Raw genomic sequence first — 15,799 nt, forward strand, 5'->3', positions numbered from 1 at the left:
ATCATTATATTTTCATTTTTTGATGAAAAGAGCATTTGTAACGAAAACAGGTTCTGCCTATCGTGATAAATGTGTGGTATAAATTTTGTTCTTAAATCGTGAAGACAGTGGCAGCGTAATACAAAGTGGATTTCATCTTCAGTTTCTTCTTTACACAATGGACATATTTCATCTTTCTCGTGACTGTATCGGGAACTATGTGCAGCAATTTCCGACATCCCCAATCTAAATTTTGTCAACGCATACCTCACATGTCTATTCATATTCAGTAAGATATAAGGTTCGATGGTGGGAAGTGTCTTAAATTTTCCATATAAGCTAAACCTATCACTTGAATTCAACTACCAAGTTGTCCCAAGAGAGAGAGAGAGAGAGAGAGAGAGAGATTCAGAACTCAAAACGTTCAGAACTCAAAACGTTTTTTTTATTCAAGGATTAAGATTTTAGGCATGGGCTATCCTTCCAATCAGCCCAGTGTATTTATTTTCTTTCAAACAGTCAAAACTGAGAAATTTCTTGGCAAGTTGTGTTGTTGTGTGGTTTGTTGTTGTTTCGCGTCGGTTTTTAGCTAAACGCTTCGCTGGTTTTTGCTTACCTTCTTGGAATCGTGGGCAAGATTGATTCTGTTTTACACCACCACCACTTCTACCGTCACCACCACCACCACCACCACCGCTACCAACAAAAATACTTATAACAACAACTACAACAATACCTATAACAACACAACACCATCGACACAGTAGGTGATAAATGCTGCTACCCTGAATGAATTAAAAGGTCCGGGCGGGTCAGTTCGATAATGAATCCCTTGCTTTTCTTACAAATCCGTTCAATAAGAAGGTGATTTATAAACTTCCCGATACGTGGATACCAGAATCGCTTGCTGTCAGATCCTCGTGCGTTCACATGCTTCGTGCCAAAGGGAGGTGTGTGTGTGTGTGTGTGTGTGTGTGAGGGCAGGGGTGGGGGTCGTAGGGGGTGGGGGGGGGAAGGAAGGGTTGATTGGGGAGCTCCACCACACTTGGCAGTTCAGAGCTCGATTCAAATCACGCTCCAAGTTGAATCACCTCTTCTTTCAAGGCAACTCGGAAAGTCTCAATACTTCGTTGTTGTCCTTCATGGACACACACACACACACACACACACACACACACACACACACACACACAGACTGACACTGACACTAGTTTGTTGAATAGGCCACAGCCCCTCTCAGTGGGGATTACACAATGAAAAAAAAAAGAAAAACCACTTACAAATGATTAGCAAATTCATGCAAAGAATTATGTTAAGAGAGAGAGAGAGAGAGAGAGTTGATTTGTGGACATCACACACACACACACACACACACACACACACACACACACTCATTTGCTCTTCCCCCCCCACCCCACCCCTCTCTCTCTCTCTTGTAATCAGTTGTATTTATCTTTATTTTAGAAAAAAAAGGACCAAGTTTAATTTGCTTGTCGGGAACCCACATGCTCATTGCATTTCAATTTCACCCTGTATTAATTAAGAGATTGTCTTTTTTTTTTCTTTTTTTAACTTAAGAGGGGGAGAGAATAGAGAGAAAGAGAGGGGAAGGGAGAGAGGAGGGGAAAGGGGGGAGCTGACCAGTTGTGGGGAGATGTGTGTTTTACGTGTGATGGACTTGGGGTAAGGGTAGGGTTGGAGTGGAGTGGAGATAGGGGTAAGGGTAGGACAGGGGATAAGGGTACGGTTGGAGTGGAATGAGGAATAGTAGAAGATAGCAGGTTCTCGTGCAGGCAGGAGCATATGAAAGCGGACGCCCTTTCAATTGTTTATTTGCTACAGCTATTACATACAGGAAAACAGTGCCTGCAAGACACAAACAAATAAAAGCCATAAATACAATGTCAACATTGCATGTACGTATAACAATGAGCATACATGAGGCAAAGACCAAGACTGGTAGAGTACCCGCATCAACAAAGTATAAAGGAGGGAAACAAAACCAAACCGAAACACAAAAACCATATTCTACAATACATGAACACTGGAAGCACCATAAGTGGGAAGTCAGTCATTCATGGATGTGGGTAGCATGGAGCATACACAGTGCTGTGCCTACCTCTGGGTTTGGTATTTGCCCAAAACAACTATATGCAACTCCCTTAGTCAAGTACCATTGATACTAACATACCTTATAGTAAATAATAACAACATAATTATCAAAATACAACAAACTCATCCTATCAACTCCAAATGGGAAATCAAACCCCAAACTTAGTACATAAAATATTTAACATATAATTTATAAAATATACTCACTATCAAGTACACATACACAGTAAACTCATAAAAGCAACATGTCTGTTATTCTTCACCTGGTCCCCAAGACCATGCAACTAAAGGGCTAGGGTTATACTTAATTAGTAAAGTAACCAAACAACCTAATCCATGGAAAACTATTTCAGCTGTATTAAATTTAAAGCGACTCAAATGAATCAATCATCATGTGGCACTATACCGGAGTATGTCGTATAGGAGAAAGCATGATAACTGAGCTGGAAAGACTTACTTGGTCTGGACTCAAAAAGCTCATACTGTGTGTCAAAGTGACTCAAATGAAGCAAAGTTTATCATGTAGCACTATACGGGAATAAGCCGTATAGGAGAGAGCATGATAACTAACTTACAATCAACAGACTGATACATATCAGGTGGTTTTAACCAATAACTGATATTAATCAAACACTATCTTGTAATCACCTCAACAGAATACTACACACATCTTAGAGTACTGAGCACACTGTAGCAGTACAACCGAGATCAGCATGTAAGATAATACCTGAATAGTAAACAAGATGGAGAATCAGTGGCTTAGATATAATACTGGCAACCTGATAGACCAGAGAGTAAGTGAAGCACCATCATGGCTTAACCATTAAGTGGTGAATGAACTTACACAAGTTATCCGTTGCATCGAAGCCAAATATGAGCATAGCTAAGGTTGCGCTCAACATTTAAATCGTCTCCGCTGAAGCGGGGATAAGTAACCTAACCTTCAGTGACAGCAGATGAGAGAGAATGAGTCATCCCCTAGAACATTCTGGAACAGACTTTCTTGTGTCCCGAGACGTCATTGACTGACGTAAAAAGAATCAAATGGAATACTGCTTCGAACATATGACGACATGGCGATTTTCTAGATCAATCATAGCCGAGCTGTGCCTAACATGTCAAAGCCATAACTAAACAAAGAATTAACTGAACAAAGCAACAACTGAACATACTTATATGAACACAAGTACTGTGTCGAAGGATACCTTTCACAAGTCAACACATTCTACACAATAGTACTTACAGCCATACGTAGCGAGATGCTGTTGTGGGAACGACACTGACCACTACACAGCAAGAGACAAAGGGAGCAGGTGCTGGCCGCGGCTGGCTCGGGTGTGGAAGTGACCACTCATCACCCGCTCGGCCAATTTATACAAATTAGGCGAACTACAAAGACAATCACGTGGGCTGCAAACCAAATCGTCACTAATCTGAAGAAATCTGATGAGAACTGTGCTTGTTACAAGGTGTTCAGTGACAGATTTCTAGATGATTACTGAACCGATTTGCATCGGATAAGTTGCAAAAGAAAGAGCTCAACGCCTACTTTATAATGAGTGTAAAATGAAGTGTTGATTATTTAAGATGAATTTATAATCTTAATTTAAGTCACCTGAACAGGGTCAGTTTTAACGAGCTCGTCGCTGAAAATTACAAACTGCGTTAAATCAGTTTCACGTAGGCAAACATAAATGGAATAGATTTAAAGATGGAGTTAAGACGATTCTGCCAGTATATAATACTAGTAGTTTACTGATCTAACAAAAGAGCTATTAATTAAATGCTGTGGAACAGAAACACAAGTTTGCTCTCAGCCAATGACGTACCGGGATGCGACATTGGGCGAGCTGTGAGCAGGTGTCTGGCGAGGAGGACAAAATGATGTAAGCGGAGTGACGTCACACATTCTGTGCGCGGGTTATGAGGGAAAACTGTCGTCTGCTGTGGCTTGTGCGTGAATAGTGTTGGAGCAAGCATAGCGCGCTTGGTCACACCTCCCCCCATCTTTTGAAAACCATCGTCCGCGATGGTTAATTTAAAGTAATTCTTGTGAGGAGACTTAGCTGAGCATCAAACAAGAATTATTGGGCAGGTAAGGGAGATAATTTAGCTGATAACTAATAGCTAAGCGAATGTGAAATGACTGCAACATTCTGAGGAACAATACCCTACTTCTATATTCAAAGTGGCTTTAGCCAGGTTAAGTTGAGTTTGGACTTAGTCAAATGCATCCTAACTTAACTTTGAAGAGTTTGATATAGAGAAGGGGTTGGAAAGCATTCAGTTTTGTGCATATCAATCTATGTATCATATGATTGCCCGACTAGTGCTTAAAATTAACAAGCAAGCATTTCAACAACAAATATTTGTCTTTGCAAAGACCACTTAGCAGGATTGGCCTTGGGGAGGCAAGAATAAAAAAAAAAATAGAAGAAAAAAAAAAGTACACCAAAACCCACAAAATATAAATTCCACCTAAACTGGTTGGAATGAAAACAAAATAAGAAAACATGTACATAAGAGATGAAACAGTTTGCGTTGCACTGGCCACATGGCAGAAAAGGGCATGGGAGAGGCAAGACTAGAAAAAAATAGAGTGGATGAAATAGTCCTAATTGTGCGTGAATAGTGTTGGAGCAAGCATAGCGCGCTTGGTCACATACGCAATGTGATAGATTCGATGGAGGATCTTCACCAGTGTGTGTGTGTGTGTGTGTGTACATGTTCGCGTGTGTGTGTGTGTGTGTGTGTGCGTGTACGCGCGCGCGCGCGCGCGTGTGTGTGTGTGTGCATGGTGGGTCGTGTGTCATGAGTATGCGTGTGAAGGTCTGGAGTGTAATAGTGTCATTGATTCACATCACTTATATATATATATATATATATATATATATATATATATATATTATATATATATATATATGTGTGTGTGTGTGTGTGTGTGTAATCATCATCATTATTATTATTATTGTCATGCGCGTATCATCCTGTTTTGTTTGTACAGGACGCAACACTAATTAATTGCTTTGTCAAAACATAATCATGCATATTTATTATGGTCACAGGTGGTCAGCTTGCTATCAAAAGTCTTTTTGGTTACATGGGCGATTTGGGATTGTTGTTGTTGTTTTTTCTGTTACCATGGAAACGCCTGCTCTAATACTAACACCGTCCAGATGTTCCAGATTGATTGATGGATTCAGAGAGAGAGAGAGAGAAGAGAGTGTGTTTGTGAGCGCGCGCTTGTAATATTATGTATTTCTGGGAATCACGTGAAGGAAATATAATCTGAAAACCGTGCTTCTGAAGGCATAGCTGTTCTTAATGTTTCGAGATCACTTTCCATGTTTGCAAATCTTCATTTTTCCATCATCTTGCTTTTTTTTTTTTTTTTTTTTTTTTTGAGGGGGTGGGTGGGTGGGGGCGCGAGGGGGGGGGGGGGGGGGGGGGGGATGGCATTTTTTCCTCCGGATTTAGATACCTTTTGTTTGTGTGTATTTAAAGCTTCTCTCTCTCTCTCTCTCTCTCTCTCTCTTATCTCAAAATCCGGTCAGCCACTCATTCTGTCACTTTGTCTGTCTGTCTGTCTCTGTCTCTGCCTCTTTCTCTCTGTCTCTGCCCTCCCCCCCCCCCCCCCCCCCTCTAATCCTTCCCCCCCCCTCTCTCTCTCTCTGTCTCTGCCCCCCGCCCCCCCCCCCCCTACCCCCCCCCCCCCCCCCCCTCTCTCTCTCTTCTCTCTTTCTTTCGCCGTGACTTTCTCTCTTCTTTCTACGTGTATTACCTTGATTCTTCGTCGTCGTTGGATCGTGTCTGGCAAATGTCAGAGCTATTGAGTGTCAAAGTTTTGTTGTTATACTTATATATATATATATATATATTTTTTTTTTTTTTCAATAAGCTTTCTCTGCCAACCCTTCACCACCACCAACCCTTTCCATCTCCTCCCCCCCCCACCCCACCCCTCTGTGATAATTAGATCTAAGGCGCTTTTGTTCGAGTTTTTGGGGTAAGGTGATGGACCGTCGTAGGGGGGTGGGGGGGTGGGGGAAGGTCACGGCTGTAATTTGTTGTTTGGGGGTCTCTGGAGCAGAGGGGGGGGGGAGGTGAGATAGGTCCGATGGTATCCGTCTGTCGTTGAATCTCACAGCTATGTCTCTCTCTCTCTCTCTCTCTCTCTCTCTCTGTGGCACAATGTGTGTGTGTGTGTGTGTAACCGAGATAATGATGACATTGATCTACTTCCTTTCCAAGGCTTGTTTCAGATTGTAGTGTGAAAAAAAAAGAAAGAATAAAATAAGATAAAACAAAAAATAAAATAAATTAAAATAAAGAAAAATCGGAGGGTTGGGGGGAGTGGGGGTTTGTGGGGGGGGGGGGGGGACCACTCTGAATGGTGACCTTTCAAACAAATCTCTGTTCTCCTTGAACAATCCCCCCCCCCCCCTCCCCCCACCCCCCGTGAAGGTTAGTTTGACAGTTAGTAGGCACAAAAAAGTTCAGGAGAAAAATGTGTGCTAAGTAACAACGACACCCTTCTGTTCCCTCTTCCCTCCCTGTCCCCTCTAACCCTTCCTCCCTCCCCAACCCACACCCCTCCCCCCCCCCCCCCTAACCCATCAACGCTTCCCATTTCCTCCCTTCACGCCTCCATCCCCCACCCACCCACCCCACCACAATCCTCTCCCCCCCTCCCCCCCTTTTTCCCCCCCTTAAGATTAAAAGCAGTCTGGCATTCTCCTTTCCTTTTTTTTTTTTTTTTTAAACTCCCGAGATCGATTTTGCTTCATCGCCTGTGTGTCTGTTTGCTTGTGTTGTCTGTCTGGTTGTTTGTTTTTGTACATATGTTGTGACACTGCAAATGTGAAACGAAGAATGAACGAGATTGGTTTATTGAACATCCGCCATGGGTATTAAAAGAGAAAAGGAACAACGAAAGCAAACAGAGATAGAACAAAAAAAAAAAAAAAAAAAAAAAAAAAAGAGAAAAAAAAAAAAAAAAACGTGTCTCCAGACAAGTTTTCTGTTCTTTGCATTGTACGGAATTTGAACGTTATCTTATGTTTTTTTTAAAAATTTTTTAAATTATTTTAATTCCCACCTGCGCATTGTGATGCGTTTGCAGAAAAGGAACGCAAAAACAAAAACCGTTGAAACTAGTGAAAGTTTTCGAACAATAAGGTAAAAGTGGCAGAGAAAGAATGCCAAACTTAAGTTGTGTTGCAGATGTGAATACTGCTTGTTTGAAAGGGGGGGGGGGGGGGGGGGGGGGGGGGGGGAGTCGTACTTTGCAGGAAGATTTTGAAAGTCAAGAGAGAGAGAGACGGAAAGAGTGTATTATACAGAGAGAGAGAGAGAGAGAGAGAGAGAGAGAGAGAGAGAGAGAGAGAGAGACGGGAAAAGAAATAGACTATAGACAGGAAGAGACGGAAACACAGAGAGAGAGAGAGAGAGAGAGAGAGTTAACTAATTCGGGCATTGTTAAGAGAGATGAATTGGGACGCGGAAAGATAAATGGGAGGAAAAAAATAACGTGGAACGAGAGAACGAAAGAATGCCGGAAAGCAATTTAATTATTGATTTAGATTTGCTCTCTTCCTTCAGCAACCACAACGCGAAGGGATATGAAGAGAAAGACAGACAGACAGACAGAAAGGGAGAGGGTTTTTTTTGGGATAATTTAGGCATTGTTCAGAGAGAGTAGCAAGGGTGACAGAAGAAGAATAAAAAGAGACAAAGAAGGGACTGTTAGAACGAAAGAATATATATTTAATTATTGCTTTTGATTTCGGTTTTGTTTTTTGTTTTTTTATTCTTTTCTTTTTTTTAAAATTCTTTTCTTGCGCAAAACCGCGCAAAGGGATATGAATGGAAGGGAGAGAGAGAGGGGGAGGGGGGTGGGGGGGTGTCATAAAGGGGTGGTGTAAACAAACATTTCTCAGTAAAAGAAAATACAAAAAAATTTACATGTCAAATAAGAAAGATGTAACACGCATCCTTGGGGGGTTAGATGGCCATTGGGAACCACCCCCAACGCCAGACTGTCTGAAAAACCCTCTTGGCAGAGAGAGAGAGAGAGTTGGGATGTAACTTGGGCAAGACACCCTCCACTGTCATCCGATTCTAGCCCAAATACTCGGGGACAGCAGTTGCCTCCTCTGCTGTTCTGATGGTCTAAGTGAGACGCGACTGACTGACTGACTATCACAAAAACCTGAGAATTAGAAGGAAGAAAAAAAATCCTCAGCTGTTTTGAGTATTTCCAGTTCACTCGGAATAACAGAGGTGTGGAGAAAGAGGGTGGGCCGAGGGGTTGGAGGAGACACGGAGTGGCAGGCAGGCAGAGAGCAACTGATAGAGGTATGCTAGACAGACAGACAGACAGGGACAGTTGAAAAGTTATTTTATAAAAAAAACAACAACAACAACCGAACACCGGGTTAAAACATAGACTCACTTTGTTTACACAAGTGAGTCAAAAACGGGCTGACTGACAGATAGACAGACAGACAGACAGAATCAAGGGAAAGCAAAGTATCGGCAACGAGTTCAAGAAACGTGCCGGTTTTTTTTGTTGTGTGAGGAAACCAAACTAGAACTCGTTAAAGGACCAAACCTTATCACCTCCGGCCCCCCCCCCCCCCCCCCCCCCCCAACCCCCCCACCCCCTACAACCACCCTGCTGCCGGTGAGAGGAAATGGAAACCACCAGTGGTTGCTGATGGTCAAGCGAGGAGGTCTAAGCATCTCGTCTGGAGAATGCATGGGGCTACATCGCCCACCCCTGCATGATACCACCTTCCCCTCCCCCCCCCCCCCCCCCCCCCCCTCCCCCCTCCCCAGCCAGGTCTGATGATCCCATTATCTTAAAGGATCGGGCACTGGAGCGTCCAGATGATTCCGCGTTTCGTCTTCGTTGTCTTCTTCGTCTTCAGTCTTTAGTCTTCTTCTTCTTCTTTTTCTTTTTGTTGCTGCTGCTGTTGTTGTTTTTTGTTGTTCTTCTCTTTCTCCTCCTCCCCCTCCTCCCCATCTTCCTACTCCAGCTCTTCCTAACGTTGTTGTTGTTGTTCTCTTCCTCCCTTCCCCTCCTCCTCATTTTCCTACTCCAGCTCTTCCTCGTCTCCCCTCACCCCCCCTCTCACCTGGACCTAAAGTCTCTCTCTCTTATTTTTCTCTCTCTTCTTTCATTGAGTGATATTAGATTTTTTTTCTCTCTCTCTCTCTCTGTCATTATGCTCCTATTCTTCTTCGCTTCCTTCCTTCTGCTGCTCCTCCTTCCCCCCCCCCCCCCCCATTTCCTGTCTGTTGTCTCCATGGTCTTTTCTGATCCACTCTTCTTATCTCCGATAAAGAACTAATCACCGAAAACCACTCGGATGTCCCTTTTTTTTTTTTTCTTACAGGATATTATATGGAAAAGTATTATGTTTAGCTTATAGTATAATATAACCTTGGCCTTTCCTGATGCATTTTTGATAGACACCATTACGAAGGATTGCTGTGTATAAACGCTGTCTGAATGTCTGTATCGACCTCTCTCTCGCTCTCTCTCTCTGTGTTATGATATATATTTGTGTGTGTGTGTGTGTGTGAGAGAGAGAGAGAGAGAGAGAGAGAGAGAGAGAGAGAGAGATTGGCCTTTTCTTATGCAGTTTTGAAAGACATTACGAAAGATTGCTGTGTGTAAAATCTCTCTCTCTCTCTCTCTCTCTCTCTCTCTCTCTCTCTCTCTCTGTCTCTCTGTCTGTCTGTCTCTCTCTCTCTCTCTCTGTCTCTCTCTCTCTCTCTCTCTCTCTCTCACTCAGTGGTTCATTTACAATCTTTATCGTGCCGTTTCTTCCAGCCAGATTCTCGTTTTGTTCTGTTTGTTCTATTTCATAAATTCATTTTGTTTTGCAGGCGGATGACGACATGGATCATCGAATCGATCGTTTGTTGATGTGTTGGTGATATACTGGGACTGAGTGGTGGGTGCCGGGAATGTGGAAATTAAAGGAGAGCTGTTGATACATGTGTGAAGCACGCAAGCAAAAACTAATAGAATAGAATAAAATGAAAAATAAACCTTTGAGAATGGCTTATAAAAAATGTATTCATAGATGACTGATATTTCGGAAATCCCCGAGACGGTTGTATATCTCATTACACACACACACACACACGCGCACCCTCCCCCCTCCTCCCTACCCCCCCCCCCCCCCCCCCCCCCGCACTGCTCAATCCTTTGTTTTCTGTCATGTTGAGATGTGTCTACCAGGAAGTCTACAGAGGCGTGGTGTTAAAACAGGTATCAGTTGAACCTGATTCCTTCTGGGCTCAGCTTCTGATTGGTGTGTCTCCTTCTCTGTCTGTCTCCTTGCTGTCTCTGTCTCTCCATGTAATTATACCCCCCCCCCCGCCCCCCCCCCCGAACTTTTTTGGGTTTTTTTTTCTTCTTCTTCTTCTTCTGTTTTTCTTTTTTTTTTCCCCGTAAGACGTTCGCGTGTGCGGTCCAGAGCTGGAAGTTCTGGAGTTGATGAGAACGGAATTGAAGTACCAGGGCTGGACAGGTGATGAAAGAATTCTTCCCCGCCCCTCCACCCTCTCCCCCTCCGCCCCCAGAACACACATACACACACACTCACTCACTCACTGACGCGTGCGCGCGTCTTCTCTCTCTCTCTCTCTAATTAAGTCTTATATAGTGCGCACGAACTTTTGTGCTCAGTTGCAACAAACAAGTCGGAAGACTTGGAAGATTTGCGCTACTTGATTGGAAAGAGTGGGTCATTTTGAGACAGTAAAAAAGACCGAATTCGTCTGGCACTTCCTTCCCAGAGGTGCTGGTCATACTGCAAGGCGGAGGTAATTGTCACAATCAGATTATTACCCAGATCGGTTAGACGGCAAGGCGAAGATAATTGTCACAATTTGATTATTACCACAGATTGGTTGACAATTATTTGATTATAAACCCAGATCGGTTAGACAGCAAGGCGAAGAAAATTGTCACAGTTTGATCATTACCCACAGGATCACAGTGTCACGTGCTTTTGATATTCACACGCCGTGACGGTGATGATGGCGGGTGGGAAACTGTCGTAGGGGGGGAAGCTTTACTTCATTAGCTGAGAAATGGCTGCAGGCTTGCACCAGAACGAGGCGACCGGTCAGTGGCTACGCTGGTAGGTGCATCCTGTGATTAATGCGACGATTCCCAGCGAACAGAGAAGAGGGGGGGTGGGGGGGGGGGGGGGGGGGGGGGGGGGGGGGGGGGGGGGGGCGAGTGGTGGGTAGGATTACGTAGGAGGAACCTATCTTCTGATTCCAGTGAAAGATTTTAACGCTGATTTAGCGGATTAGAATCAGCGGGAATAACTGACCGCAAGGTGACCTCAGATGCATGGTCGTTTTGTGCTGACTGTGGTCTGTGACAGGTTGTTTGGGAGGGGATGGGTGAGAGGAAGGGGGTTGGGGGGGGGGGGGAGAGGGGTACACAGGAAAATATTGCGACAGCCTCATTAACTGGTGCGTGCACGTGCGTCAAGTGGTAATGATGAAAATGAAGGGGGGCGGGAAAGGTGTGTATAGAGGGGTGTGGGGGGTGTGAGTGTTAGAAAGATGACGTTTCGTGGTGAGCGAACAGTGAATGCAGAGAGCTTTTGAAACAGGGCACGTTTCAATTAGCGGCTGCGGGTTAACGATGTGGGCGGAAACACCGTTTTTCACTTTTTAACTTTTAACATGCCGTCTTCTTCTGTGCTTTCTGTGTCTTTGCCTTCGTTGGAGGTTGAAGGACCAGTGAAGGTTAATTAAACCTTTGTTTGGTCTTTACACTTTATTATCATTTGATACTGAAATTGTTACAGTTTTGTGTAGGAGTAAACAAAACCAGACGGACTGTTTTAGTCTTGGACTTCTTTTGTTCCATTTCTCTCTCTCTTTCCCTTCGACATTGATTATAGGAGACAGAAGTAAAGTGAACATTAATACAACAGTCTCTGCAGCAGACCACACGGTCTCTTCGTTAAAACTTAACAGCCTCGGTAAAGGCATCGAAGAACTGATATTTTCGGAAGTAAGACTAACACCGCTAGAATATACCGCTGCCGTGAAAGTTTACAGTTTCTTAGTGGAAAAACGCTGCCATACGCATGCACGCTCAGGTTTGTTGCATGCGACGCACATAACTATTCCAGCGCACGTGTACATGCGCACGTGCGTTGTTGCTAATGATGTTGCTGTGTCAGTAGTTGTTGTTGCAACAAAACACACAGGGGGAAAGACCTGAAGATTATATGACGGTTTGCGAGAGATCGTTCCAAACTTCCGGCTCGCCAAATTCTTCATTCGGCAGCAGTTTTGGTTGTTGTTGGTTTTGTCAAGCTGTGGATCAGCGGGCGAAGTTAATGATGTGTTCAGACCGTAATGAATCGGCAGTTCCGAGTGTCACGTGCGTAGCATGTGCGTGTGTGTTCCATTCCTCTCTCTCTTTCCCTTCGATATTGATTATAGGAGACAGAAGTAAAGTGAACATTAATACAACAGTCTCTGCAGCAGACCACACGGTCTCTTCGTTAAAATTTAACAGCCTCGGTAAAGGCATCGAAGAACTGATATTTTCGGAAGTAAGACTAACACCGCTAGAATATACCGCTGCCGTGAAATTTTACAGTTTCTTAGTGGAAAAACGCTGCCATACGCATGCACGCTCAGGTTTGTTGCATGCGACGCACATAACTATTCCAGCGCACGTGTACATGCGCACGTGCGTTGTTGCTAATGATGTTGCTGTGTCAGTAGTTGTTGTTGCAACAAAACACACAGGGAGAAAGACGTGAAGATTATATGACGGTTTGCGAGAGATCGTTTCGAACTTCCGGCTCGCCAGATTCTTCATTCGGCAGCAGTTTTGGTTGTTGTTGGTTTTGTCAAGCTATGGATCAGCGGGGCGAAGTTAATGATGTGTTCAGACCTTACGTAATGAATCGGCAGTTCCGAGTGTCACGTGCGTGGCATGTGCGTGTGATTGGGATGACAAGTAAACACCGCGAGGTGGAAACGTTCGGATAGCTTTACCTCATTAGCAGAACTCGGTGTGGGTTTTTGGTGGACCAGATAGAGAGGGCAAGAGTCGCTGGTCAGTGCGTCGGTGATCAGTTTGTTCATTCTTGGGGGAGATGGGGTATGTGTGTGTGTGTGTGTGTGAACTCGCATGTGCGTTCGTTCGTGCTTGTTTGTGTGTGTGTGTGTGTGTGTGTGTGTGTTGGGGGATACAGGACGAGGGAGGGGAGAAATGCAACGAAAAAATATTTTACAAGGGCACTGCGATAATCACAAATTTTACAATGATGCTTTTCATTTTCCCACCCCAGTCCTGGTTTACAAGGTCAAGAAAGAAAGGATGAAAGAAAAAGGAAATGAAAAGCGAGATTGCGAGGAGAGGGAGGGAGAGGAGGGGAGGGGGAGGGGGGGGGGGGGGGAGACACGGATGTTTTATTCAGTACAGACCATGCGGCCCCATGTCGTTAATAGGTTAACAAAATAGGCGGACAGCAAACCCTATTATTAACGAGCCCCTCATTACGCAGTCTGGACTTCTGAGTTTGTGGCTTGAAATTAGTAGAAGAATCCTTGGAGCTCACCGTTGAGCATCCGCTTGGTCTTACCGTATCCTTTTGATATGAGCTGAGGGCAGTGCGCATAATTATGTGTATAATTTATTGAAGGTGGACAAACAGTAGCGCGAAAAGACGGAAAGTTGAACAAATCAGTCAGTACAAGGGGGAACGCGCCGCTTTCGACATGAGGAAGGGAATGGCGATCCAGCTGTGGGCGGTAACCGTGTTTCCAATTTCATGATTCCAATCCCCGACCTTTGGAGCGAGTAAATTAGAACAAGGAATGGCGGTCGGGAGGGTGATAGTCTTGCCCTTCTCCGTCTCTGTCCTCTCTCTCTCTCTCTCTGTCGACGATGTGTATAATGTAATTGATCGTTATTAGCCACGCATGTAAGAGTTATTATTTAGCGTATATCATATATCCTTTATGTGTATAAATGTCAATTGAATACAATATGTTTCATGATGTGTATTATGTGTTACTAAGGTGAGGGCATATTAATTAGAAATAAGGCATGATATATTTATGTTATCTGAACGAATGTCATTTTTCAATGCACGATGCGATGTCCATGAAGAATTTGTGACACCCTTTCATAAGGGGCAATGGCCTATAAATGAATAAACCATTCATTCATTCATTCTCTCTCTCTCTCTCTGTCTGTCTCTCTCTCTGTCTCTGTTTCTCTCTTGAACCTATTAATGTCTTCAACCTCCTACGAAATTGTTAGAAACCTTGCTTTGTATTTATATAAAGCTTTGAAAGTCTAAAGTCAGGGAAACCATTACGTCATGAGAATACTGATTCTCATACATTATGTTTCGTAGCTAGGCTAGCTTTCATTTGGAACTGATGTTATATCACGTTTTCCATATGTTTTGCACTATGGTGTTTGCATTGTATTATGTTTACATACACCTTCATAAGGGGCCTTGGCCTATCTATGAGTGAATTCTCTCTCTCTCTCTCTCTCTCTCTCTCTCTCTTTCAGCGTCTGTCTGTCTGTCTCTCTCAAACACACACACCGTTTAAGTTTCAAGACCTATTCTGTTAAAACACAAAGCGAGCCTTCTCAAGTTCCTGTTTTGTCCCAGCAGCGCCGTGATGTCAGATGGTTATCAAGAAGGACGTCCTCATCGCGTGTCATGGTCGCCAGTGTGGAAATCGGATCAGTCGCCAGCACACCCAGTCATTATCATAAGAGAGAGGAAAAATGGATAGGCCGTGTTGTTGTGTTTTACACCCCCCCGCCCCCCCCCTTAGGGCGCATCTTCAGTCCTCTCCATCCCTCCCCACGCAACTCACCCCCACCACCCCCTACCCCGTTACTTCCGCATCGTTCACAATGACACGAACGGAGCGTCACGGCTCACATAAATGCTTTTCCAACACGTTTCGAATGCAGAGCTTCTCATACTATACCTGCCTTGTAAACCTGTGGAAAAGATCAATCAATTTATTTCAATTTCATACACACGCGCGCGCGCGCGCTCACATACATCCACATCCTTTTCTTACCTGCCCATGCATAAAGGGAAGACAAGGTCTTCTTTCTGCCAAATGATTCCTTAAGATGGGTGGGCAGTATGCATTCTGTCTCCTCCGCATTATGAGAGCGGTTGGGCAGGGGATGTTTCCAGTTGAAATTATTGACTTTTCCCCAGTGACAGTTGTACAGAGCTCTTTTTTCTGGATAGCTATATGCATATTTGCCCGTCTGGCCTCGTCTTTCAAGTACTGTCACAAGAATATAGATTATTACGTTAGATACAAAATACTCGGTCATTCACATGTTACTTTTTGTAGGAAGGTGGACGCAGACAGAGAAAGAAAGGGGAGAGAATTATCAACGACTCCTTACCTAAAGACGACGCTCATGTTCGTGGAAAGAGACGGTCGTGTACTTTGAGCAGTCCATTCTGCAGTATTCTATCACCCAGTCATTTTTTTTTTTTTTTAAGTCCTGGAACAGAGCATCTCTTACACGTGATTAAAGATAAGAATACGAAGAAGAATCACTGATGATAATGATGATGATGACAATAATAATAACACATCGATATTACCACCTTCCAGTTTGCTTCTGTTTGACACGACTCCGTCGATTGTG

General features: G+C 43.9%; 1 protein-coding gene and 2 long non-coding RNA genes across 6 annotated transcripts in view; 1 reads left to right on the forward strand and 2 right to left on the reverse strand.

The window, feature by feature from the left end:
• The window catches only part of LOC143284962 (putative adenosylhomocysteinase 3), a 339,921-nt gene that overhangs the window by 126,657 nt on the left and 197,465 nt on the right, over positions 1–15,799 (reverse strand). The gene's annotated exons all lie outside the window — the stretch shown is intronic.
• LOC143284515 (uncharacterized) overlaps positions 1–15,799 on the reverse strand; it is a 137,763-nt gene that overhangs the window by 28,949 nt on the left and 93,015 nt on the right. For all 4 annotated transcript variants that reach the window (XR_013055557.1, XR_013055558.1, XR_013055556.1 and 1 more), the window contains one exon: positions 15,551–15,652. This is a non-coding gene — a long non-coding RNA (uncharacterized LOC143284515). The remainder of the gene's footprint in view (positions 1–15,550; positions 15,653–15,799) is intronic.
• The window catches only part of LOC143284514 (uncharacterized), a 106,226-nt gene that overhangs the window by 24,675 nt on the left and 65,752 nt on the right, over positions 1–15,799 (forward strand). The gene's annotated exons all lie outside the window — the stretch shown is intronic.

This window comes from Babylonia areolata, chromosome 8 (genome assembly GCF_041734735.1).
Source record: "Babylonia areolata isolate BAREFJ2019XMU chromosome 8, ASM4173473v1, whole genome shotgun sequence".
NCBI lineage: Eukaryota > Metazoa > Mollusca > Gastropoda > Neogastropoda > Buccinidae > Babylonia > Babylonia areolata.